At 42.8% G+C, this 24266-nt stretch overlaps 1 protein-coding gene and 1 pseudogene across 4 annotated transcripts in view; both read left to right on the top strand.

Annotated features, from left to right (window-relative positions):
• The window catches only part of Hipk2 (homeodomain interacting protein kinase 2), a 195209-nt gene that overhangs the window by 102579 nt on the left and 68364 nt on the right, over positions 1-24266 (top strand). The gene's annotated exons all lie outside the window — the stretch shown is intronic.
• On the top strand, positions 17777-18556 carry LOC129672569 (SIN3-HDAC complex-associated factor-like; annotated as a pseudogene).

Raw genomic sequence — 24266 nt, 5'->3', positions numbered from 1 at the left:
GTGTGTTATATACATGTACAAAGGCTTTGCTAGGAACCTGGCAATTTGCTTATAAAGTAGCTCATTCTTTGTCTCCTAAATACAATTCTGAAGGTTAGTCTTAAAGCAGCGACCACACCCAGTGTGGCGTCACCTTTTTTCAATTTCACCAGTTGTCACAAGGAGTAGATCAAAAATTATTAAATTGATTTTAGAATGATGTGATCTTTGTAAGAGTCAAATCAATAAATCTTACTGGCAGCTGTAAATATTTTTGGGTCATTTTACCTGATAATCTCATTTCTTAACACTGTAAGTAATTAAAAAATTTTTTAAATCATGTGAGTAGCCGGTGGTGATGACTTATACCTGAATCCCAGCAGAGGCAGGCAGAGCTCTTGATTTAGAGGCCAGTTTGGTCTACAGAGTGAGTTTCAGGACAGCCAGGGCTACACAGAGAAACCCTGTCTCAAAACAAACAAAATAAAACAAGCAAAATAACAACAAACAAACAGAAAAATATGTGGGTATATATAATTCTTCCTATTTTTCCTAAAAATAGAATGTTGAAGGCAGACAGAAATTGACAGATACAAGTTAGAAATTTGAGATATTAATAACTGATGGGCTCTGGATTGGGAGTGTAAAGACCAGCAAAAATAATTGCAGGCTGTCACATTAAAACTACAAAACTGTACATATGCTGTGATTACAGCTGTATGTTAAAGACTTGAAGGGAACACCATTCTGAGTGTGGCTTGGGTGTTAGCTTTTGCATATATTGGGTTTAGCTTCTAAGCTTCAGTCTTAGTTTTTATAAGGAAGTTGTTTGATTCCTTTTTAACATGCTTTATGTGAGCATACACATGTGGACTAGAAGGGATTGAGATCACCAAAACTAAGGTGTCTTGTGGTATTTTTGTGCCACTTTACAACCGGCCAAGCCCATGTATGGTATCTGTGTTCCCTACCCCAGATGATCGTTTACTCAGCGGGACCACAGCTCCTGTGCTGTTTTATCTGCTTGGTTAAAACTTGAAGGAGGAAGATGGTATTTGACAGCAGGTAAACTAACATTTGTTCCCTCGACTTTGGCTTTTAACAAGAGCCAGAAAATCCTTCAGGGGTCTCACTAGGCCTGTACTCTTCCCATGGTGCCATTCTTCTGTCTTGTTTTCAAAGGATACATTATGCCAGCTCTGCCTTTTTAAGTCTCAGAAGGCCTAAAACTGTGGTGGCTGGGATTAAAGAATAGCCTGGCATTCTATCCCACTTTAAACTCTCAATTTTTGTTTTGTCCTTAAAAACAAAAACAAAAACAAAAACATTTGCTCGTTTTGGTCTTTTTCCTGAAGGAAGAAAAGAAATCACTGCTCTTCATGGACGCCAGTAAATTATTGTAAAAATGGCAGTCTGCAAAAATATGCCTACCATTACATCTTTTCATGGATATAGTTTTTATTATATGTCTTTCAAGGAACTGGCTTCTGGCTCCTGAGAGTCACTGCCCATCTCCAGAGCCTATTGTCTAATGTTGTATTGAAGCGCCATCTGGACATCTGTTTCACACACACACACACACACACACACACACACACACACACACACAGCCTTTTAATTATTCAGAAGAGCTTACAGTTGGAAACAGAAGTGACGACCATCTGCAAAGCTCCAGGTAAATAGGTCACGTTGTAGACATTCACAGTGAACAAACACCACACGGTTGACTTGGGTCGGGTTAGCTAAGCAGGCGACCCCACACAGGATAGAAAGTTAACCCCTGGTGCTCACTTGAAGATGTAAGGAAACTGAGAACATTTGCAGTGTTGAGTAAGTCAGTACTGGAATCTAAATTTTTAGTGCAAGTAGGTGGGCGGTGCTGACACTAACCATGTCTCTCATCTTCAGAAGATGAGGGATAGCTTATTCTGGAGCCCTTTGAGTGACCATGGCCCAAGAACACACACACAGGTTACCCCACATTCCATGTTCCAACGTGGAAGCAGTTTCATGAAGTCTTACATTTTTACAGAAGAAAGAAAGTCATACATAAATCAACACAAGTTTAAAATACATTGGTGGCTACATCAGTTATGGCAAGATGGGGGAGGCTTTTCCATAGACCTCAGATGTTATCTGATGACATTCTTAGCTTCTGGGTTGGTGGAAGTCTGCTAAGTTAATAGATTCCAAAGGTTTTTGTTAGTCACAAGATGTTAGTTCAGACACAGCAGTTGACAAGGAATGGGTGTTCTGGAGGGCTAGAACTAGCCCACCATAAGGTAATTAGTCTCTGACCTGTAACATGTCAGTTTCTCTATAATACTGAAATTCTGATTAGTCAGTTTTTACAAATGCAGCTTCTTTCCAGGATTTTTTTTCCCCATAGTGGGTAGGTGGATAGATGGATGCCTGGGTGGACTGATATGGACAGGAGTCTGAAAGTGTAAGGCCAGCCTGGAGAAACAGGTCAATGCATGCATAGCTAGGGCATCAACTAAGAAAATGGGGGTGGGGGAGACACTGTGAATTCCGATATTTTACATAAAGCCTGCTGGATTTTGTTTTTAAAAGTTTTGAGCTAGGTATGGTATACACCTGGAATCCCAGTAATCCCAGCACTTAATGAATGGGGATGGGGGGGAGCTGGAGAGACAGCTCAGAGGTTAAGAACTCTGGCTGTTTTTCCAAAGGTCCTAAGTTCAATTCCCAGCAACCACATGGTGGCTCACAATCATCTATAGTGACATCTGGTGTCCTCTTCTGATGCACAGACACACTTGCAGACAGAATGCTGTGGAAAGAAAGAAAGAAAGAATTTTTTAGGTTTAGTTAGTTAGTTAGTTAGTTAGTTAGTTAGTTAGTTAGTTAGTTAGTCATTTATTATGTATACAATGTTCTGTCTGCATGTACATCTGCAGGCCAGAAGAGAGCACCAGATTTCATTATAGATGGCTGTGAGCCACCATGTGGTTGCTGGGAATTGAACTCGGGACCTCAGGAAGAGCAACCAGTGCTCTTAACCTCCAGCCCCATAAATAAATCTTTTAAGAAAAGAAATAAAAGAAGGACATGACTGCTCCAAGGTAGGATAGAAAAGAAAGTTTATTATAGATAAAAGGGAGAGCACAGCCAGAGGCAGGAACATCTGGGAGAGTACAGAATAAACATGAGCCAAGCCATGTGAGGAGAAGGGAAAGGGAGAGAGGCGATCCAGACCAAGAGGCCAGGAGGGTAAAGAGTAGACAGAAGAGCCAGGTAATTAAAATGGTTGGACTATATAGGAAAGGGCAACTGGAGGGGGTGCAGTGGGGGAAGCCCAGCCCAGTAACCCGGCTGGAGAAATTTAGACTAACTAGGAGGTAGGCTGTGGTAGCATGTAGGGAATGAGGGATGCTGGGAGAACCTCGTGGCCAGGTCCAGGGAAAGACAGAGACAGAGAGAGAGCTCAAAGGTTGGGAAGCAAGCATTGGATGTGCGATAAAGAAGAAGGGTACCTGTTGGGAAACAGCAGGCAGTTTAAGTCTTTGGAAACCATTGTTACAATGGTATTGAGAGAAAAACTGTCAGCAGGCCATCTATGACAAGATCAGAGAAGGATTCTGAGCTGCTTCTATTGTTATGTTGTGAATATTTATTAGGATGTCCATGCATCCTAGAATTAGGGAGCCTTTAGGACAGAAGTTAAATTTTCAGTCATTTAGGCTTTGAACAAAGGAAAAATCAAAGGACACTTGAACTAATGGTAGAGAAAGAATGAAGACAACAGAATACGGGATTACAGAATAACCTGAGATTACTTAGCAGAGACCAACAGAGGTATAGCTCTTTATATTCTCTAAAGAGAAATATTGCACAGCTATGGTGTACCTGAGAAAGAAAGGTAGAGGTGCCCATGAAAAACGGGAAGATGAAAAGGCAACATGAGATTGCCTGCAGCTGAATCTGTATCTATTCAGACATGCTAGAAGGGAGGGAACTGCAGGGAGGCTATGTGAGTAAGAGGAGGAGCCTGACCTGTGTGAGGGGAAGGGCCCCACAGAACTAAAGTTACCTTGTAGAAACAGGTAGCCAGGTTTACGAGCAGGGTCCTTATGAAAGCAAGTTTAAAAGAAGGTCCCTTTGGGAGCAGGTGGTCTGGTATGAAGGGGGGGGTCCTCATGGTCCTACTTGGAGCCCAAGTAGTGGAGTGAAAAGAAAACATTACCTTACAGAAATCTGTGTAAATAATACACTTAAACAGATTCTGAGAGTCTGAAGGCCAGCTCTAGGTAGCACTAGGAGTGGCTTTAGAGGAAGAAGGAGTAGACATAGGAAGCTCTGGACTAGTTCCTTATTTTTAGTTCCTTAGTTTAGCTCTGGACTTCAGAGGTGGGGAATGTGCAAGTATGAATATCTTAAAGTTAAATTCTTACATACTACGTTTGTTCCTAGTGGGCCCATTTCCCAATCCCCGGCTATTTAAAATGTTTTATTTTATTGGTTGGCCCCAGTTTTAAATGCCATTTTCTACATTGGTCCAACAGCTTTTTGGCCCTTCTCTACCTCCTTATACTCTGGTTTCATGAGCCCCATGTCAGTTGAGAAAGCCCATAAGATAATCTAGCTAATAATGGCAGACCTATCCTTCAGACTCAGGCCTGCTGACTCTCTTTCTGCTCGGTGCTGCCTCTTCCTTTTTAGCCAGAAAGAGCAGAATTGGGTAATCTTTAATCTAGTTTTCAACCCAGTTTTCCAAATTGTAAAAATCCATGACTATAAAATATAAGTGAACACTGTATAAGTGCATACTATATAAAGTAGGTAGGTTGGGGCCAGAATGGAGAGTAAACTTCATGGGGAGGAGGCTTTGGAATGCACTTTGGAGTGTCAGTGGAATTTCAAAAGGCAGAAAACCGAGTTTCTGGGTGGAGGGAGGAATGTAGGAATTGCTGTAACTGAGATGTGGAATTGTCATAACTGTAGATGTAGGAATTGGTACAACCAAGGGTAGACAGAAGTGGGGCTACCAAAAGCAGAGCCAGAGCCTTAAGATAGCCATAAGCAACCCGAAAGTCAGAGTCAGGATTAGGATGTCAGGAATGTTAGGAGAAAAGAACAGTGTAAAGAAAGCGGCATTTCGGGAAAGTCTGACTAACCTAAGGAGAAAAGCCAGGGGAAGTTTCCCATGCGGCAGGGCTGAGGCATACACTGGCTCCCAGGAGTTTTCAATAGGGATTGTTGACAGGTGGTTAATAAGCAACTATAGAAAGATCATGACGTGCTTGTCCAACCTCACTGAAAAAGGCATGCTGTATGAATCCCATTTATTTTCCTCGCAGCCTTCTTGAGGGACAGACCTGGCAGGAACATACCAGGCAAATTCTTGAGGTTATATGGTGCTTTCAGCTAATGGTATATTGTACATTTCAGTGAGGCACCTGACAGGTGTGTGAAATCCTAAGAGTGAGATAGAGAAATGGAGACGGAATATGGATTGGAGAATTGTTAGGTCTGGAGCAGGTTCCTTGTAGTATAACAGGATCCTGTCCTTATGAGTAGCTTGGAACAAAGAAGTAAAAGGGCTTGTTCTTCAAGTGTGGGGGTTATGAAATCTGCAAGAAAAACTAAGATCCTTGTTGATAGAATCAAGGTTGAAAAAGATCTCAATGTGTCAGCAGCAGGAGCCATGCTAACCTTGTAATATTTGGTGATAACAATATAGTCTTTGTGGGAGGGGGCTACAGTTGGAATGTAAAGTAAATAAATTGTAATAAATTAAAACAATACAGTCTTTGCATGTTTTCCTTGTAATCAATTAATAGGAGCTATCTGGTGAATTATGAAGTGTATTATAAGATGGGATGCTTTGATGAAGTCAGTTATGTAAGGATGAATGGTTGTCAAGTGACAGTGATAATACAAGCTTAGGACCTAGTAAGAGAACCAGTCTTATGTCACTTAATGATGAGAATACTTTCTGAGAAGTGTGTCCTTAGATGATTTTGTAAATACCATAGAGTATGCTTTCATAAATGAAGACAGCACCACTAAGCAATATAATCCTAAGGGATTTCTATCAGGTGGTCTATTCATTATTATTTAAACATCCTAATATGGCCCATGACTTATATAGAGTAAGTAATAAGTATTTTCTGTTACATATAGAACATCTTATATTCACTTGATTGTGCCACAGTCATACTTTTGATGTGAAGGGTAGTTAAGAAAGCAGGGAGAGGGGGTGTTTGTCTAGTATGCAGAAGAGAAGACACAAAAGTTTGTGTCAACTATCTTGAAATTTATAGAACACTGTCGTGTGAAAGACATCATGGACAGGTAGATTTAGTCCACATCCCTCCAATTGGTACACTTAAAGCCTCACAGGCCTTCTGGGTAGGAACATTTGGACTTTGTGAGCTCATCAGGTTTGAGGGACAGTCAGCCAGGACTCTTATGTTGGATCTAGGGCTAGTATCCAGGGTTTCTAGGGTATAAATACATCAGTTTGCAGGAGCTAGATATAAAATAATCAGGAACTCTGTGAGCTAGGAATTGTTGGTTCTTCGAAATTGATTGTAGAGGTGGTATTTGTGCCCAAGTCAGCAAACAGTAATGGTCAACCTTACTTCACCCCCAACTAGGATCAGCCCCTCAGCATACCACCAGGAGCCCCAAACTAAGGGATGCCTGTTAGAGCAAGGCTCCTCTGGAATGTAGAAGGGCAGGCTAGGGGAGGGGCACTAGTGTTCGTGTGCTTGGTCTTTTTAGCTTGTTCCCTTCTTAATTGGGCGGAGCACTCCTGCCAGTGCACATACCATTTCCTATCTCCTGCCAAGATCTGAGGCCCAGGAGTCTCTCTGTCACTGGATCTGCCAGGGAAACTCAGCTATCTTGTATTTCTCAAAATAATTCTTTCCTTGTTTTATGTCCTGTTTGGCGAGCCCTCTGTAGAAGGTACCTCCCACCCCATTCTTAGCAATAGCTGAAAGGACTGTGAATTCAGCCAGAGAAAGGGGATTTGGAAACACCTGGCTGCTGAGAACAAGTGAATGTGGGGCTGAGGTCCAACCCACAGATATAAGAAGGCATTGCAGGCCATATGGTAATAACATCCCAGTGTTGAAGCCTTGGGTTAACCCCAGATGAATGAGCCTCTGTCTCTATGCTACCTGGGCAGAGGGAAAACTGCTATTATCTCCCTCATTTCTTTTTGAATAGAGGACTTAAAGTCTCCATGATATATGTGGAAAAAGTGAAGGCCTTGTGTTAAACACAATAGGCAAATTCTACTCTACTCATGCAAATATCATTTGAGTTTGTTTTTAGGCTCTAAATAAAAAACAGAAACAAAGGCAGAAACTGGCTGCATTTACTTTCCTGAGATGCCTGCAGCTTTCCCAATTTTCCTAGGGATTCCTTCTTCTCAAGCCTCCCCCTTTCAATTTCCTAAGAGACAAACAATACCTATCATCATTTGTTCTACAAATTTCTAAAACTCTAGAAAACCCTGAGTAAAGAGCATACTCCAGCCAGTGAACTTGATCAACTTTTTATAGGAAAACAACCCACCCAAAAGTGATTAATTGGAGCAATTCTGAGTCTTGGTGTTCAAACTAGTGAGGGGTTGAAGTATAGTTATTATTGTAAATGTATAGTTACATATTGTGAAGCTGTATATGAGTCTATTGTAAAGGAGAAATCCTAAGGAAAAATGCATTAAACCCCTGTGTAATGACTCATACAAAGGAGGTCAAGAAGAAATAAAGGAATAAAGCAAAACAGGAACAAAAGAGACAGCCATAAGTTTATAGGCTGGAGACATACCTTTTGAAGAAAGGTCTGTTGTAAGGCCATTTACAGGGGATAAAAAGAAAATGGGTGTCCTGCTGCAGAGCTATAGGATGGCAGCACTGAGGTTTTGTGTGATCATTTTAATCTGAAGTCTAACCTAGGACACTAGGAACCCAGGAGAGAATTCCCTTTGACTCTACAAAGTTGTGACTGGAGCTAGGGCTCAAAACTAGGCTTACTGATTAGTGCTCAGATCCCTTGACTTGGACCTTGAGAAACTATGGAAATGCTGAACTTGTAGGGATACATGACTGTGAACCATCAGCAATAAGAGATACAAATGCAGGTGCTTTGAGAGTAGAAAGTTAGGCTTGAGTGACCTTGCCTAGCAAGGAAAAAGTTAAGGTAAGGCCATTCTAAGGGTCATGTGGACTAAAGGGGCATAGAAAAGCAACTGAGTTTATTAAGGTAGTGTGCACTTCAGTCTAGAAGATCCTTGTGGTCCCTGTGCAGCAGAGATAGGACCCTTTTGGTTTTGGTCATGCAATACCAATATTGATTCCATCTAGGGGCCTTGAAATGATACAGCCTAGGGACCTTGGTTGGGTTCATTTTCTCTGCCAGTCAAAAAAGTAATTAAAAGTAAGAAAAATCTGAAGCTCAACAGGTAGCAGCAGAGAAATCTCAAGCACCACTGACACAATGAACAGTTGAAGAAAGGTGTTTATTGGGGGTGAGGAAATTCACATGTGCAGCAGACATGCAGACAAAAAGATAGAAGGAGGCTCAGAAAAACCAAAGATTCTAGTCTCTTCTCTGGGGGCTGAGGACCTTAAAACCTCTGAAGGGTTTTTCTCTCCTAACTTAGGGTTGATCAGTTTGTAGAAAGCCAGGATGGTTGATTGGCCCAGAGCTGTTGTACATGTGCTGAGCAGGCCTTGAACTCATTGAGCCAGTCCACCAACACCAGGCCTGCTAGTGGGAGGCAAAAGCATAAAAGGCCATTGTTTTAAGCTATCAAGCTTTTGTCTCAAGTCAAGAGGATGAAGAGGAAGCTGGCAATGTTGAAAATTTGCCACCTTTATTAGCTAGCCATGGCCACTTTCCTTATATGCCTCCTAGGGAGTCTGTCTCACTCCTAGTAATCTTATTTTCACACAGTACTGGCCTCCATATGTGCATAAGAGAAATGTGCACATCGGGCAGCATCCAGCTTTCCCCAGCCAGGGATCCAGGAGAGAATGAACCCTACTTCCCCCCAAGGCAGCCATGGCAAACTTCTTACCTTGTACCCAAAGGCCGTGGGTACCCAGCTTGTTTCGTGTGCCTATAGTTTGTGCAGTAAGCCTAGGGTGAGGCAGGCTGATAGTCTGGTGACCAATGCTGGCCCACCAGTGTACAATGAACAAACATCTCAGCACTTTCTGAGGTTCTGTCTAATGGAGGTGGTGGAAACAGTTGTAATAATGACCACTTGTTATTAGAAGTATGCAAACAAGATCTCCCCATCCACAGCTCCAACCAGATCCACTCTATTAATTGGAACTCTGCTATCTCCTCCCTAGGATTGAAGCCTTTAATAAGCTAAAGTCCTTGTAAAACTTATAACATTTAGCTGATAAGATATATATAATATTAATAAATCATATATATTAATATATATTCCAATAATGTTGTCATTAATTTGTATGAAAAAAGTTTTGGTTTGCTTTCCCATTTTCCATAGAAATTATTCCATGGCAAGAGTTCAGTGGAGTTGAAAATAGTTGGCTTATCATTATCACCACTTACTAATATGGTCATTTGCACAATATTTATTGAATGAGCAAGTGAGCTAGACTTATAAGCTTTTCACATATGTTGATATTCAGTTGGTCTTTGCCCCAACACAATATAGACCTATAACATAGATGGTAAAACCAGAAGCACTGTGGTGGTTTCAATGAGAATTGCCTCTCATAGTCTTTGGGATTTGAATACCTGGTCACCAGTTGATAGCTCAATTTGGGGAGGCTTAGAAGGTGTGATCTTTGGGAGGAAGTGTGTCCACTAGAGGCCCTGAGAGTTTAAAGCTGCCTCTGTTTTCTGCTTATGGTTGAGGATATGAGCTCTCAACTTCCTGCTCCAACAGCCAGACTGACACTGTGTGCCTCTTCCTATCATGATGAACTCTTATTCTGCTAGAATCCTAAGCCAAAATAAACTTCTTCCGTAAGTTGCTGTTTGGCATGGTGCTTCATTACAACAACAGAAAAGTAAGCAATACATCCACAAAGTTGATAAGTTAGAGCTTGCTTTAGGAGCCAGCTCTTTGAACACTGGCGCAGACCTCTTAAGGAGCATCTAGGAGAATGACAGCCATTCAAAGGGTATGGGGCAAATATGGTTCCATTGTGCTTGGTGAGGCCCTATGATACTACATGGGATGTAAGCATCCAGAACGAAAGGGTGCCATGAATTTTCATAGAGAAGCCCACAGCTTAGTTGGAGAGACCAGCTGCTTCACCTAGAAACAGAGGAGTGCCCGAGACAATGCTTAGGGTAGTTGGAAGGTGAACTGAAGGAAAGAAGAGCGTTCTGAAAGGAGACTTGAGACAAAATCTTGGATAGGGAAGGTCAAGACTGCATGGATTCCCAGTCCAACAAGCCAGAGCATTCCATGCAAGTGAGAGTCTCCCTAGGGACATTAAGTGGAAGGCAGAATGCACAGGGCTCATCCATACTTAAACAAAAAGCCACCTTCACTTGTAGGTGAAATTGAGAAGCTCAGCATAGAAAAGGTCTGGGAACTTGAAGAGCCAGTAAAGTGAAAAATCATGCCAGCAACATCTGAAAGACTGTTGGAGCCAACATAAGCCATTCTCACAGCATGATCAGAACCCATGGTGCTGAGACAAACAGTCTAACAGAAGACACTGGCCAATCCTGTGGAGTGTCAGCATTAAGGCAGGCAGCAGAGTTCAATCTGCGGCTCTCACTTAGTGCAAAAGCCTGGGATTTAGTGACTGCTAGTGGAAGGAAATGCAGAACTGAGCTCTGAGAATGTCAGCATTAGAGGAGTGGACAAAGAGAAACAACTCACACAAAAGCACAGAGTAAAAAGGTATCACCAGAGTATACAAAAATGAAGATCTGATTCAAAGAAGACATCAGAAATTGAACCCAGAGGAAAACTTGGTGGGATAAGGGGACAGTTGTTTTGGAGTCTTCCAAGTAAAATTAGAACTTGGATGTCCTGTGATAAGCGGGTTGGTTCTTGAGGAAGGAAGTGGGGTGGTAAAAACCCTTTTAGGAAAACAAGTCTAGCAATAGGCTGTAACTGATTGCAGAGGGGGAAGACTGGAAACAGAGAAGGTCCCCAGGGACTTATCTCCAAGATCCATGTGAGGCCAAGGGAGTAGAGGCCTTGAGTGAGAAGAGGAGCAAGTGACTTTAAAGGATATTTCTAAAGCAACGGAATGGAGATAAAGTTCCCTTGATAGAGTGCTTGCCTGGTGTGCATGAAGCCCTAGGTTTGATCCCCAGCAATGCCTTAGTTTTAAGAAAATCATGGACATTGTAGTGCATGCATATAATCCCAGTGTGTCTATAATCTCAGCACTTTGGAGGTGGTAAAGAATGATCAAAAGTTCAAAGTCATTAAAAAAAGAAGATGAAGAAAGGAAAGAAGAAAGCAGAGGCTCATGTACAAGAGAGACAAATATATATTGCAGAGGACTATTGAGCACAGTGACCTCAGACAGAGAGAGCATCATGGTTTCTCTGGGAGAAATGCAGTACGTTGAAGGGTAAGGGGATACTGAGTTCACTTAAAAGCTCCAACAGAAATGTAGAAAGGCTAGACCTGAGGCACTTGCCAGCTGATGGTGATGACAGGGAATGAGTTTACCATGGCAGGGGGGACAGGGTCCACAAGAAGGAGCCAGAAAAGAGGAAGTGACAGAAGAAGGCAGTGGAGAGCCAGCTTGCTGAATTACAAGCCTGGAGGGGCTTGGGAGGACGTTGAGGACAGCAGGGACAGTTCATCAAAGAAGGGGGCATGGCAAAAGCTAGAGGCCATGAAAGGCCTATGGGCCTCATGGGAGGGGTGGATGGTGACATACTCATGTAGCTTTTTAAGCTTGTAGTCAGCTTGAGTACCCTTAAATTACCTTCATAACACCCCGCTAGCCTCCTGACCCGTCTCCCTGTTCCACCTTCAATTCTCATTCTTCTCTATAAGTTGGACAAGGGGGTCTCTGCCTTTAAGGTCGTAACAATATTAAATGGTAGTAAGGTTCCCAGTACAAACCTGCCCACATGTCTCCAGTTGGATTTGTGGGCTCGTTCAAAAATAAAGAAAGGCTGGAGCAGTGCTATCTCGACTGGAAGAATTAGAGAAGGGGAAAGAGAAAGTGAGCACATGTGAAGTGATAACGAAGAAGACCCTGCAATGCGGAATAAGCTGATGCTCCTGCCAAGGAAGACAGACTCACTCTGCAAATTCCACGCAACTGCCACCCACAGCCACCTGGAAGATGAGGCAGTAAAATCCTTCCCTGGGCTGTGCTGACCAGCTTCCTTTGCACTGGGACTTATATCTTTAATCCAAACGGAAGGTGGACCTTGGCTCAGACGCATATGTTACAAAGTTTGTTCTTGCTGTGTTTTCTTCTCCTGGCTTGCATTTACTGTAAATGTCACCACTTAATGGTTGCTGCCATTAACAGCACCTGTAGGTCCTGAGAATTCAGTGATTTGCTCATCGCCATCTTAGCTCCAGGCTTAGGACGCTGGTTGCTAGAGACACTTTCTAATCCAAGTGAGTACCTCCCAAGCATAGGTGTCTTTCTTTGTGTAAAGAGACTGTTGTTGTCAGATTGCTCTTTGTGGCCTGTGGATGGAAAGCTACATGTGATCAGAGGGGAAGCATCACATGGTGGCCATTAAGAACTCTGATGTTGGAGAGGACTTTAAAAAGCACACTGTTTAACCTCCCACTCAAGGGGGCCCTCCAGCGGCACTTACTAATAGCTGTTCTCTTGGTGTAAATTGCTCCCTCAAATAAATACTGGGTGGGTGACCCAAGTAGGTTTAGAGTTGGTATTACTGAGGATATCAAGATGAACACAGGTGTTTTTGGGGTGGTGGTTATTGTTAATTATAATTTCTTAGACTTATAAATGTTCACATGACACCCTAGCCCTCTGCCCTTCTTGATGATATCTGCCCCACCTGAAAGGATCCTTGGATGACTTCATGAGTGTGGAAGGCAGAGCTAGTGAGACCAGATGACAAGCTCCACACACCCAGAGTTACAACAAAGCCATTCTAAATGCACAGACAAGTCCAGAGATTTGTTTGTAATCACATTGAATCTGAAGCAACAGCTTTTCTGTGCAGCTTGTGCAGTCAGGCCAACAGGAGGAGTGTGAGCCTGTCTGTCTGGGGTGCTTTTAAGATCCTGGTTGTCGGTCAGCCAGCTCAGCTACATAGACACACTGCTCCTGCAGAAAAGAAAGTCTCAGGGGTGCAGTGAGTGTCTGCCTTACCCTTACCACCTTTGCAAAGATTAAAAAAACAACAACAACAGAAAACAAAAACAACAACAACAAAAAACACCAACTTTCTTTGTAGAAAGGGCAAAACTTTGCTGACACATCATAAAACAGATTTTTATCACATAGATCAGGTCATCTTAGGCTGGTTTTAAAGCATTGGAGATTGTGTTCTTGGTCACTTGTCATCTGGGCTTCTCAGTGGCCTGTTTTATTTATTTATTTGTTTGTTTGTTTATGTATTTATTTGTTTATTTTTTATTTTAAGATTGATTTATTATGTATACAATGTTCTGCCTGCATGTACACTTGCCGCCAGAAGAGGGCACCAGATCTCATAGATGGTGTGAGCCACCATGTGGTTGCTGGGAATTGAACTCAGGACCTCTGAAGACCAGCCAGATCTTAACATATCATGCTCTCTGAGCCACGCCTCCAGCCCATCAGTGGCCTGTCTTTACAAAGAGACCAAGAGGTACTTTGCGTAGGTGTGCTGGTCATACCTTCTCTGTGTAGGAGGTATGAACTGCCTTATCAGGTCTCTAGATCCGCTCTCCATGTTACAACTTTAAGAAGCCTTGGCACTGTGTTTTTCAATTACTCTTGCCCTGGGGCTTTTTTCCTACGTGTGGGAACAAATAAAAGCTTGTTGTCCACTTCAAGACTGTGGCACTGATGACCAAGAAGGTTTCCACCCTGGCATACCTGCCCTTGCACTGCCCAAGCCCTCTGGGCCCCTTCCTTGTTTTCTGTGTTTTCCCGCTTCTACCTTCTCTCAGGCTACTTTCTCACCTGCAGCTCCCTTCTCTTTTAGCTCTGAAGTGTGTCTCCCTAATCCCGACTCTTTAAATTCTCTGTTCTCTCCAGCCAGTGGCAGCATTCCCTGATGGCCACTGGAGTGTAAGCTCCACAGCAACAAAGACTTTCTGGTGGATGCCCAAATACTCAGTGCCCAGTGCCTAGTAGATGTTTGGGAAATGCTTATTGAGTGAAAAACAGAAATCACTCCTTCTGGCCCTCAGTGCTATCGCTTGCTGTGTGCACTAACCGACTGCTAAGATTCATGAAAACAGAGACCATTGCTTAGCATCACCTCTAACAGAGTCCCAAATGCAGCGGAATCTCAATAAACAGGGGCAATTGAGGTTGCCACAACACTCACTGTGCTTAGGGGAACAGGGCAGCTGTTCTGCCCCTGCGCTCGTTCTCGTACAGAACTGCCCTTGAGTGACTTTTAAGCAACCCAAGAGCTCTTCCTCATTGAGCTCTTGCCCACTTGGGTGGATATTCTTGAGAGCATGATATGTTAACCCCACATTATTCTTCCAGAATTTTGTAAAAAAAAAAAAAAAAAAACAAAAACAAAACTCCAGAGGATTGTTCACATCAGTTAATTCCTGAGTAAGCCACTCTGAAAACTGATTACAAGAATTCTCTTTCAAATACATAATTGGGAGAAGGCCAGCAGAGGGTATATTATTCTATTGTGTAGGAGGAAGAATCCAGCAGATAGCCACAGAGCTGTGGTGGCAGAGCCTTCCTTTCTTTTGTTATTGTAAATCAGTACTGTGGTAGAAAGCCAGAGTGCAGCAAGATGGAATATCACACTTCCTCTCAGCAGAGAGGAAACATATCAAAACCTTCATAAATAAATGTTGCTATTAAAATGCATGCTGCTTAATGTAAAGTGCAGTAATTGTTTTACATGCTTTCTAAGTTCTAAGCTGTCCCTTGCCTCTGGGGCAACTGTTGAATGATTTTTTTTTTTTAAAGAAAAACTAATTTTGAAAGCACAGGGCATGGTGGCACGTATCTGTAATCCCATCACTCCTGAGGCTAAAGAAAGAGGATCAAGAATCTGAATTCTACATAGTAGATTTCTAGACCAGCCTAGCTATGGGGGTGGGAGTAGCAAAAAAAAAAAAACAAAAAACAAAAAAAAACACCACAACAACAAAAACAACAACAACAACAAAAACACTAATTTTGTGTCCCTCCAAAGTGCCCATCAGAGATAAAGCCAATAATTGCTTTTAGATATTTTACCTGTCTCCCTACATCTAGTCTCTCTTCTACCCATCTCAGAATTCAAGTGCAGTAGGGCCAGATGGTGCCGTCTGCAAGCTGATGGAGCTGCAGCAGATGGCACACAGGCGACCTTATGAGAGGGCAGTACCCCTATCCTGAGATCATCATTGCTGTGAATAAATATGTGCCCTAGAATTGCCTTAGCTTCTGATTTTCATGAGAAGCTGGGAATCCCTACCCTTAGGAAGTATCACCTGAGTTCTCAATGTTAAAAAGTTTAGATCCTTTAGCCCCAGCACTTGGGAGGTAGAGGCAAATGGATCTCTGTGAGTTTACGGCCAGCCTCGTCTACAGAGTAAGTTCTAGACCGACCAGAGTTGAACAGAGAGACCCCATCTCAAAAAAATTAAAAATAAATATTGAATATGATCAAAAGCCAAACAGTAGTGGTACACACCTTTAATCCCAGAACTCAGGAGGCAGAGGCAGGCAGATCTCTATGAGTTTAAGGCCAGTTTGGTCTACAGAGTGAGTCCAGGACAAGGCTACGTAGAGAAACCCTGTCTTGAAGAAAACAAACAAAAAAGAAAAAAAAAACACTAAATATGATAAAAAAAATTATGGACATGTATGGAAATGCCATAATGAAACCCATTATTATATATAACTAGCATATGCTAATGAAATTTTTAATGAAAAAATTAAATAGTTAAAGTTTTATGCAAGTCAAATTGTTAGTGTCTCTGTTGTATTCTTCCTGTAGGATAGTCGTTTGAAGCATTCTTCCTGTCCTTTTGGTCCTGCCAGCTTTTAGGTGTTTGGAAGTCCTCCTGAGTCACTGTCATCCTTAGAAGAAGGTATTTAAATGATTCCAGTCAAAATAGGGACTGCATGGAGCCCAGCCCAGTGAAGCTAGCCAGAGAGTAAATCTAGAGTTACTTTTGCAGAGGTCTGCTCTCCTAGGAGCATAGCATTCCTTCACATGGGCATGAGCCCTAGGACAAATTGCCCTAAAGCAGAGTGGCTTGTGCAGTAAGTGTTTGTCATCTCAGTTTCTGGGGGCCAGTAACTTGAGAGCGACTTGGCTTAGACAATCCTGACCCAGTCTTAGGAGGCTGCACCCACTGAGCCCTCAACTGGGACTATAAGCATTTGAAGAGTGGCTGGGGAGTGGGACCTACGCCTAAGGAGGTTCACTCTTGTGACTGGCAAGCTGGCGCTGGCTGCTCTTAGACACTCATTATCCTCTCAACGTGGTCACTGCTTTCTCCAATAGCCAGTGATTCAGAACCCAACAGGGTAGAAGCCAATGTCTTTTTAATAACTAATCTCACAAGTCACACATCATTATTTCTGTGCTCTCTTATCGATTCCACACAATCAGCCTGCTTGGTATAATGGAACACCAGATAAGGAGACGTAGATGATCACAGGCCATCTTAAAGCTGGCTTTCACCACTGTGTTCCCAGTAGACCCTCAATAGATACTTTATAAACACACAATCCAACATTAAAAGGAGTTTCCCAAAGAAACCCAAGAGAATAGCACACACATCACAATGATTTATATTTCTCTTACTAGCGTTTCTGAGACCAACCTCAGAAATTAAATCCCCTGAATGTATATCTCATCTCACAAGTACCTTCCCTGGAACTTTCTAGAGTAATTTTTTAATTAAAATCCTGCTCATACCATCACTTAAAGCAGTGGTTCTCAACCTTCCTAATGCTGCAACCCTTTAATATAGTTTCTCACGTTGTAGTGACCCACAACAAAATTTAGTTGCTACTTCATAACTGTAATTTTGCTTTGTAACTGTAATTTTGAATCAATATAAATATCTGTTATGCAGGATATCTGATATGCAATCCCCGTGGAAGGGTCATTTGACCCACAAAGGGTCGCAACCCACATGATATATTCAGGTGCAGACTCTGCTCTAAGAGGGAAAGTCATTTAGCTCACACCTGTCTGCTCTGCTCCTTGAATCTTCTTTGTTGGCATGTTCTCAGTTACCAAGGATGCCACTTCTGCTCAGTCTACTGGTTGTCAGTTTGTTTGTTTGTCTGTTTGTTTTAAGTAGTTGTGAAGGTGTGAGCAGGAGTGATGAGGACATACATCAGAGACAGTGCGGCAAGCCTGGAGGGTAATGACCAGTTCGGGGGCTGTGCTCCAAAGTCCACTATATAAAGGCTCAGTGCCATCTCATGTCAGTTAGTTGGAGGATGGGATTCCCCCAGTTTCTGGAACTCCCTTTCTATTCCACCTTCCAACTCAAAAAGTAAGACAAGTGGGTGTTGCTGATGCTCTCAGATATATACGTCAGGCCCCATGCTAGTATAGCCTCATTCAAGACCACCCTTTGTATTCATTTAAACAAGGTTTAGCTTGAATGAGAGTGTTAAGGGGGTGTGCAGGGGGGAAGCAGAATCTGCATCTCTGTCTTCGGTAGCAACTGAAGAGCTGCAGGAGACAATCTTTCTCGACTCAGTGCAGGTGGAGGGAGTGCTTACAGGGGGTTGGCCTGGTGCAGTCTGCACCATGGGGACACTGCTGCGCATGGAAACTATTGCCCAGAAGAGAAGATGATTGGTTTTCACAAGCTGAAGATGTGCCGAAGTATAGAGAGCTGCTGTATCTGCAGGGCCAAGTCCTCCACCTCCCGGTTCACAGACAGTAAGCATTACGAAAAGGACTTCCAGAGCTGCTTTGGGTTACATTAGACTCGCTCATAAGACATCTGCAATGCCTGTGTACTGTTTGTGAAAAGATGGAAGAAGTTGCCATCAGGATCAAAAAACAAACAAACAAACAAAAACTGGAACAATGTGGTAGAAGCAAGAGCAGGACCAGTCTAAAGACAACATTGAAACCAAAGAAAGTGAAAACTCTGGAAACTGAATGAAAAGCAACCAGATCAGTAAATTGCAGAAGGATTTCAATGCACCAATTCTGATGCTCAAGTGCCTCTCCAGCCCAGTCTCCATGCTACAGTAACCAGTCAGATGATGGCTAGGATACAGCTTCCAACTCTATTAGAACTCCAGTTTTTTCCTTTTTAGATCTTACCTACTGGAAAAGACAGAAAATCTGTTGTGAGATCAGCTATAAGGGCTACTTTGAGGAAGTCCTTATCGACACGCATCTCCTCAAGCCTTCCTACAGCAGTAAGAAAGCCACTGCCAAGAAGTCTGAGGAGCAGAGGCTGGAGCCTCTGTCCATCTCTCCTCAGGAGTAGTGACTGAGGTTCGTGTACAAGGGAACAAAGAACGATTTAGACTTTGAAAAGAGCACAAAACAACAAACTGACCCTCCTATTTTTAACTTGGATAACTGCTATTCTGTCAAAAGACATTTTCTAGAGTAGTTTTTAAGCCCCATCCAACAAACTCTGAAGCTAGTCTGTAGCTTACTGCAAGGAAAGAGAAGTGTGGATAATATTTAAGATGCTGAGTGTTTCATAGGAAAGCTGAATACTGCTGTAAAGTGCTCTTTAAGTCTTTTTAATCCCCTCTGATGAATGAAATTAGGGGAATTTCAGGGGACAGAGATAAACCATATGCATGATAAACCATATGTAGTTAATGTTAAGGGGAAGGAAAGGCACCCCAATATGATTTCTCCCTAAGAAAACCCCCAGCTGATAGCTAGTTCTTGTCTGTTCAGTAAACAAGACCAAAGGCTGTGAATTGCAGGTCACCACTAGTAACATACATGGGCTCGGTAACACGTGTATGTGCACTTGAGGGAACATTGCATGGGTCCAGTCTCTGAAACCTGCCACCCTGGCCGTGGCCGCCAAGTCCCAGTGTTAGTAAATGGAAATGAAATGTATAATTCATAAGGCCAGGGTGGCATGCAATCTGTGGTGGGGAGTGTGTGGTAATTATAGAATTGAGAAATGAGGCTGCAGTGTGTAAGAGACCTTTCTAGGGGAGAGGCTATGTGATAGATAGCCAGCATTGTTCTCCTTCTGACCTTTTCCTGAACTTCCCCTTGGAAGAACAGAGGAAATACAGTTCTGCCATCCCCCTATTGTTTCTGAATAATACCTTCAGCTGCCCACCCTTAGCATTTTTTATCTTCCACTGGGACTTTACTTTCTTTCTTGTGGTTTGCTGTTTCCCTTAGAAAAATCTAATCACTAATGATTCTGCCCTAGTGTTAATGCAGGATAGAGGCTACTCAAATATTTGTCTACATTGAACACGGTGCTTACAGGGAAAGGAAAACTCTCTCCCAGGAGTATCCACTTCATCTGTCCCATAATCCTTGCCAAGCAAAAAAATCAGGGAATGGCCTACGTGATGAAGCTAAACCCAGGAGGAAGGATGGCAGACCCAAACCTGGAAGCAAACAGAATCTTTCCAAGTAGGTATGAAGGTGTGAGCAGGAGTGAGGGGGACTTACATTAGAGACTGCTGCAAGCCTGGAGGCTGTGCCCCAAAGTCCACACACAAAGGCTCAGGGCCTTCAATGCCCGCACTTCATACTCACAGGAAATCTGTGGATCTGGTCAAGGAAGCCCAGAAGAGGGAAAAAAGGAAGCGTCCTCCTCAGCATTCATTTTCTTTATTAACATGTATTAGTTATACAAAATAACAGGTTTCATTATGATATTTCTCTTTGGTGGAGGAGAGAATGTGCAGGTTAAGACAAGTCCTCACTGTGCAGTTTAGGCTGACCTGGAATATATATATTATGATATATATATCATATATATATGATCCTCCTGCCTCTGCCTTTGCCTCTGCCTCAAGGGCTGGGATTGCAGGTGTACACCAACACGCACCACTCCATTAAGACTTTTCCATAGGTGTATATAATGTATTTTGATCATATTCTCACACACATACACACACTCCTGATTGCTTTTTCCTGTCCTTCCCTACTCTAGCTGGTCCCTTTAACTTGTGAAATTCATGTGTTTAACAGGCATGAGAAACTTGGAACTACCCTCTACAGAAAAAGAAACTAAAGGCTCCAAAGTCCACTACAAAAAGCCTTTCCACCTATGATAGGAATGGACAGAGGAACAAAAAACTCTGTAAGGCCTAAATAGGTTCCCACAACCTGAGATGAAACTCTTTTATCTTTAAAAATGAGGGATATTTAAGACCCCATTTTCCTCAGTCTGTACTTGAATAAAATACTCTCCAAGAGTATTTTATATAGAGGCCATCTGGAGCCCAGCTCCTCTTTTCCCCTAGGAAAGGGCTTGTTAACTTGTCTCACAGCTAGATTTGCATATGTTCTGGCCTTTGGTTCATGGCTTTGTAAAAATTGTAGGGTGGCTATAGACGTGGTGAGGAGGACATTAGACACACATACATATTTGATCAAACTGTAAATAAACCCATTTTCTGTTTCCTGATTACTTCAGAGTACAGGGAAACCAAGGCAGCTGGTTAGTGGATCTAAGTGCCTCCTAATAGCATTTGTCCCAAGTTGGGTTTCTCTTGCTTGGCATGATGCTGTCCAGTTCCATCCATTTTCCTACAATGATGTAATTTCATTCTTTATGACTAAGTAAACATCCATTGTGTATATACACAGGCTTCTTTGTGCATGCATGTGTTGAGAGCACTTAGGTTAGTCAACCAGGAAGATTTCTACAGGATTTTTATCCAAGACAGAATTTCTAACAAGGCAAGGTTTCACTTATCTTCAGAATTGACTGTCAGTTGAATCTTTGGAGTATTAGGGGGTTTTGTTGTTATTTTTCTTTCTTTTTGAAGTCAATTGTTGGGACCAAATAAAGGAGCTAGACAGTCCTAGATTAAAGCCTCTCTAAGCAGAGCCTCTGAGTGTGGCTAGCCCCGTTTGTTAGTTGGTGTTAAGCGCCTTTGTGTACAGTGCTGCGGCCAGCAGAATGTCACCAGCACTTCCTAAGAGATCAGTATGGATTCCGTCTCCCTAAGGAGTTTCTGTTCTTGAGAGGCCAAGCAGGCCTGAATACATCCAGGCGACATTTCCTCCTATTCTCAGGAGATTTGTGTGACAGGCTACCACTTGCTGGTGCAGGTCCTATTGCAAACTCTTATTCTTTGGTAGCAGGGAAACTGAGCTCTTCATACTAGGATTTTGGCCATTTGTTCAAATATCTATTTATTTGGGAAAGTAGATGAATTTTTTTAAAATCTCCCATGTAGTGTCCGCTCTCCATTTCTCCATTATTGTTTCTTCATCTGTGGATGTATGTCTGTACTGTGCACATACATGCTCATGCATGTTCTTTTTCCCTACCACCCCATCACTTTATACACATGTTTTTAAATGTACAAAGTCCCTATGTCAGACTTTTGCTAAAAGCAGGGGGATTCATTTGTTTGTTTCTTCTGCAATTGTCCCCATCGAATACCTGTTATCAAGTAAGAACTCCCTTCCTTCCCTTCTTTCCTTAAAAATGACCAGAAGCTGCTGTTTTCATTACTTCCTCACACAGCTACTTTAGTGTGAGAGAACATTTACTACACTTTGATGGTAAAAGAAAGCTGCTGAACTGAACCATCACCATCACAGCCATCATGCGAACAAAGTTAAGTGGTTCTGTTCACACCTCCCACTTCCTGCTTATGAGGCTCTACTGGATACTACAAGGTGCACTGGCATTGGAATGTGGAGCCATGGCCCCAAGATGCTTCCAGTGTAGATGCAAAGCTGACTAGACATAACCTGTCAGTGAAAGTGAGATACAATTCTAATATAAGTAGGAGTACAGAAGAGAGCACCTCCCCATGGTGAGGGAAGAGTTCTGGAGGAAACAAGGTCTAAGCAGAAAGTTTTGTAGACCCAAAAGAACGTTTTCCAAACACAAAACTGCTGGAGGTGATGAAGGCAATGACAGGGAATGGGAAGGGTTTGTGGAGAGTACTGCCTCTCAGCCCCCCATGTTGTCTTGCTGTACAAACCCCTCTTTCCCTCCTCTCCTTTTCTCATCCCTAGCTGTAGCAACTCCTTAGTTCCAGCACCTACCAGTTAGCTCACTCTGCTAGAGTAGTGTTTGGCATTCATGAGAACAAAATGAACATTCTAGTCTCTTACTGAATGTTGCTCCAGTGCAAAGGCCTGCAGTCCCAGCTCTTGGATTATGAAAGAGGCCCCATTGTTAAAATAAGACCAACAGTCTATGGGAAGATGGGGCAGTGGTATTGCCACCTGAAGGGATAGTTCAGCATCTTGCACCAACAGAAAGATCTTCTTGTTCTGCTTAGTTTGCTGTGGGTTTCCCAGGATCCAGTGACTATCACCAGGGGATAGCATTGCCATTGACCCTGTATGAATTAATGGTTCAGATGACTTTCAGATTAGCTACCTACTACACTTCTGCACCCCCTAGTGGCAGATTTAAAGAGACAGCTGACTGTTTCTTGGGGAAACAAGACGTAAACAAGAAAGCAAATTTAGGTTTAGTTTTGTTTGTTCCCTCAGCACTTGAGTATTAAAAGTTATCCCTTAAATAAGCTGCCCTTGGCTAGAGTTTATACCCACCTTATCCAGCAGAACCCCCCTGTTCCTTATCTCTATTGAGGCAACCAGCCAACAGCTGTGTGAGCTCTTCCCTTGTCTTGACTGGGCAAATCCCAGGGTGGGCATACTGTGAGAAAGTGAGCCATAGTTAAGCCTGTATTATGGGTATTTGCTGCTATAGACTTGAGAGTCCCCTTTGCAGGCAAAGCCAGGATCATGTGAACTCTCCCTAGCGAGTTGGCTTCATCCCCATGGCTCATTTGGCCCAGGAATGTCTTCTTACTTGGAGATAGCCCCATCCCACACTTACTGGGTCAGTATGCACTATCGGGTAGCTCCAAGAACTTGCTCTGCAGGCTGTTAGCAGGCTTTGGCCCGTGGTTCTTGATAATTCTCTGCTCAGTATACAGTGAACAGAAGGAAACCTCAGTTTTCCTGCCACCACAGTGGGAATTAACCCTCTAGCGTGCTTGCCATTGTGCTCAGTGGGGTCTTTTTCTAGCTCAGGTTTTGGTTCTGTTCTCTGAGTTGGTCTGGTTTCAGTCGGTGACACCAAAGGTACCTCCATTTCAAAGAAAAGATGTCTATTGTCAGTGCCCTCTTTTTTATCCCTAATCAGTACCATTCAACCCTTCAAGCCACATGACCAGATGAGGGTGGAAGGAAATGAGCCATGTCTATGGTGTAGTCACTGGTCTATGAGTTGGAGGTATACAGGGCACTATGGGAAGGAAAACACTGACACTCTTCTGCTCATGTTTATTTATCCAACAGTTACTGAGTGCTCAAAGTGAACCAATCAAAGCCAACTATTAAAGAAGTGAGAGTGCTGACATTTAAATCCATAAAGTGCCACATAGGTAATACCATAGTATGCTTTTTATCTGGAGAGAGAGTGAGCCTTGAATACCAGGTTCACATGGAAGAAGCTAGCCCTTCTATGACATGACATCCCATTTTCACTCTGTTGGTAGCTTTGATAATGTGTCACCAGCCCAAATATGGGGAAGATGCTCTGTGTATAGTTGATCCTCGGGAATTAAGATTCCAAATTCCCTCCCAAGACAGAGGAAAGAGGGTTGCCCTCAGAAAGCCATGACAGGTGACAGAGATGTTTGAGTTAGCCTTTCCCAGAATCAGCAGGTTTCCCCTTAGAAGCCATAACTGCACAATTTTAGCCCTCAGCTTCAGTCAGCAGACTTAACAAAGCAGAAGAAAAACAGAAGGAGCTGTGAAAAGGATGTCACTGAATGTCTATGGCTCCACCTGCTTGCTCTGTTCTTTCCAGTTCCTTCATATCCACCTTGTCTGGAGTTCCATGAGGTGGAAGGCAGCTGAGCCTGGGAAATCCACTTTATCAGTGTGACTCCCAGCCCCCATCTCTTGTATGCCTGTGGCATAAAGGCACAGGTTTCAAGTCCCTTTTGAGCAGAAAGGATAATGTGTGGAAGACAAGAGGGGTTTTGACATTCTGGGAT

Source organism: Psammomys obesus, unplaced genomic scaffold (assembly GCF_907164565.1).
Source record: "Psammomys obesus unplaced genomic scaffold, mPsaObe1.curated_primary_1811, whole genome shotgun sequence".
NCBI lineage: Eukaryota > Metazoa > Chordata > Mammalia > Rodentia > Muridae > Psammomys > Psammomys obesus.
This window is presented reverse-complemented; position numbering and strand designations above follow the sequence as displayed.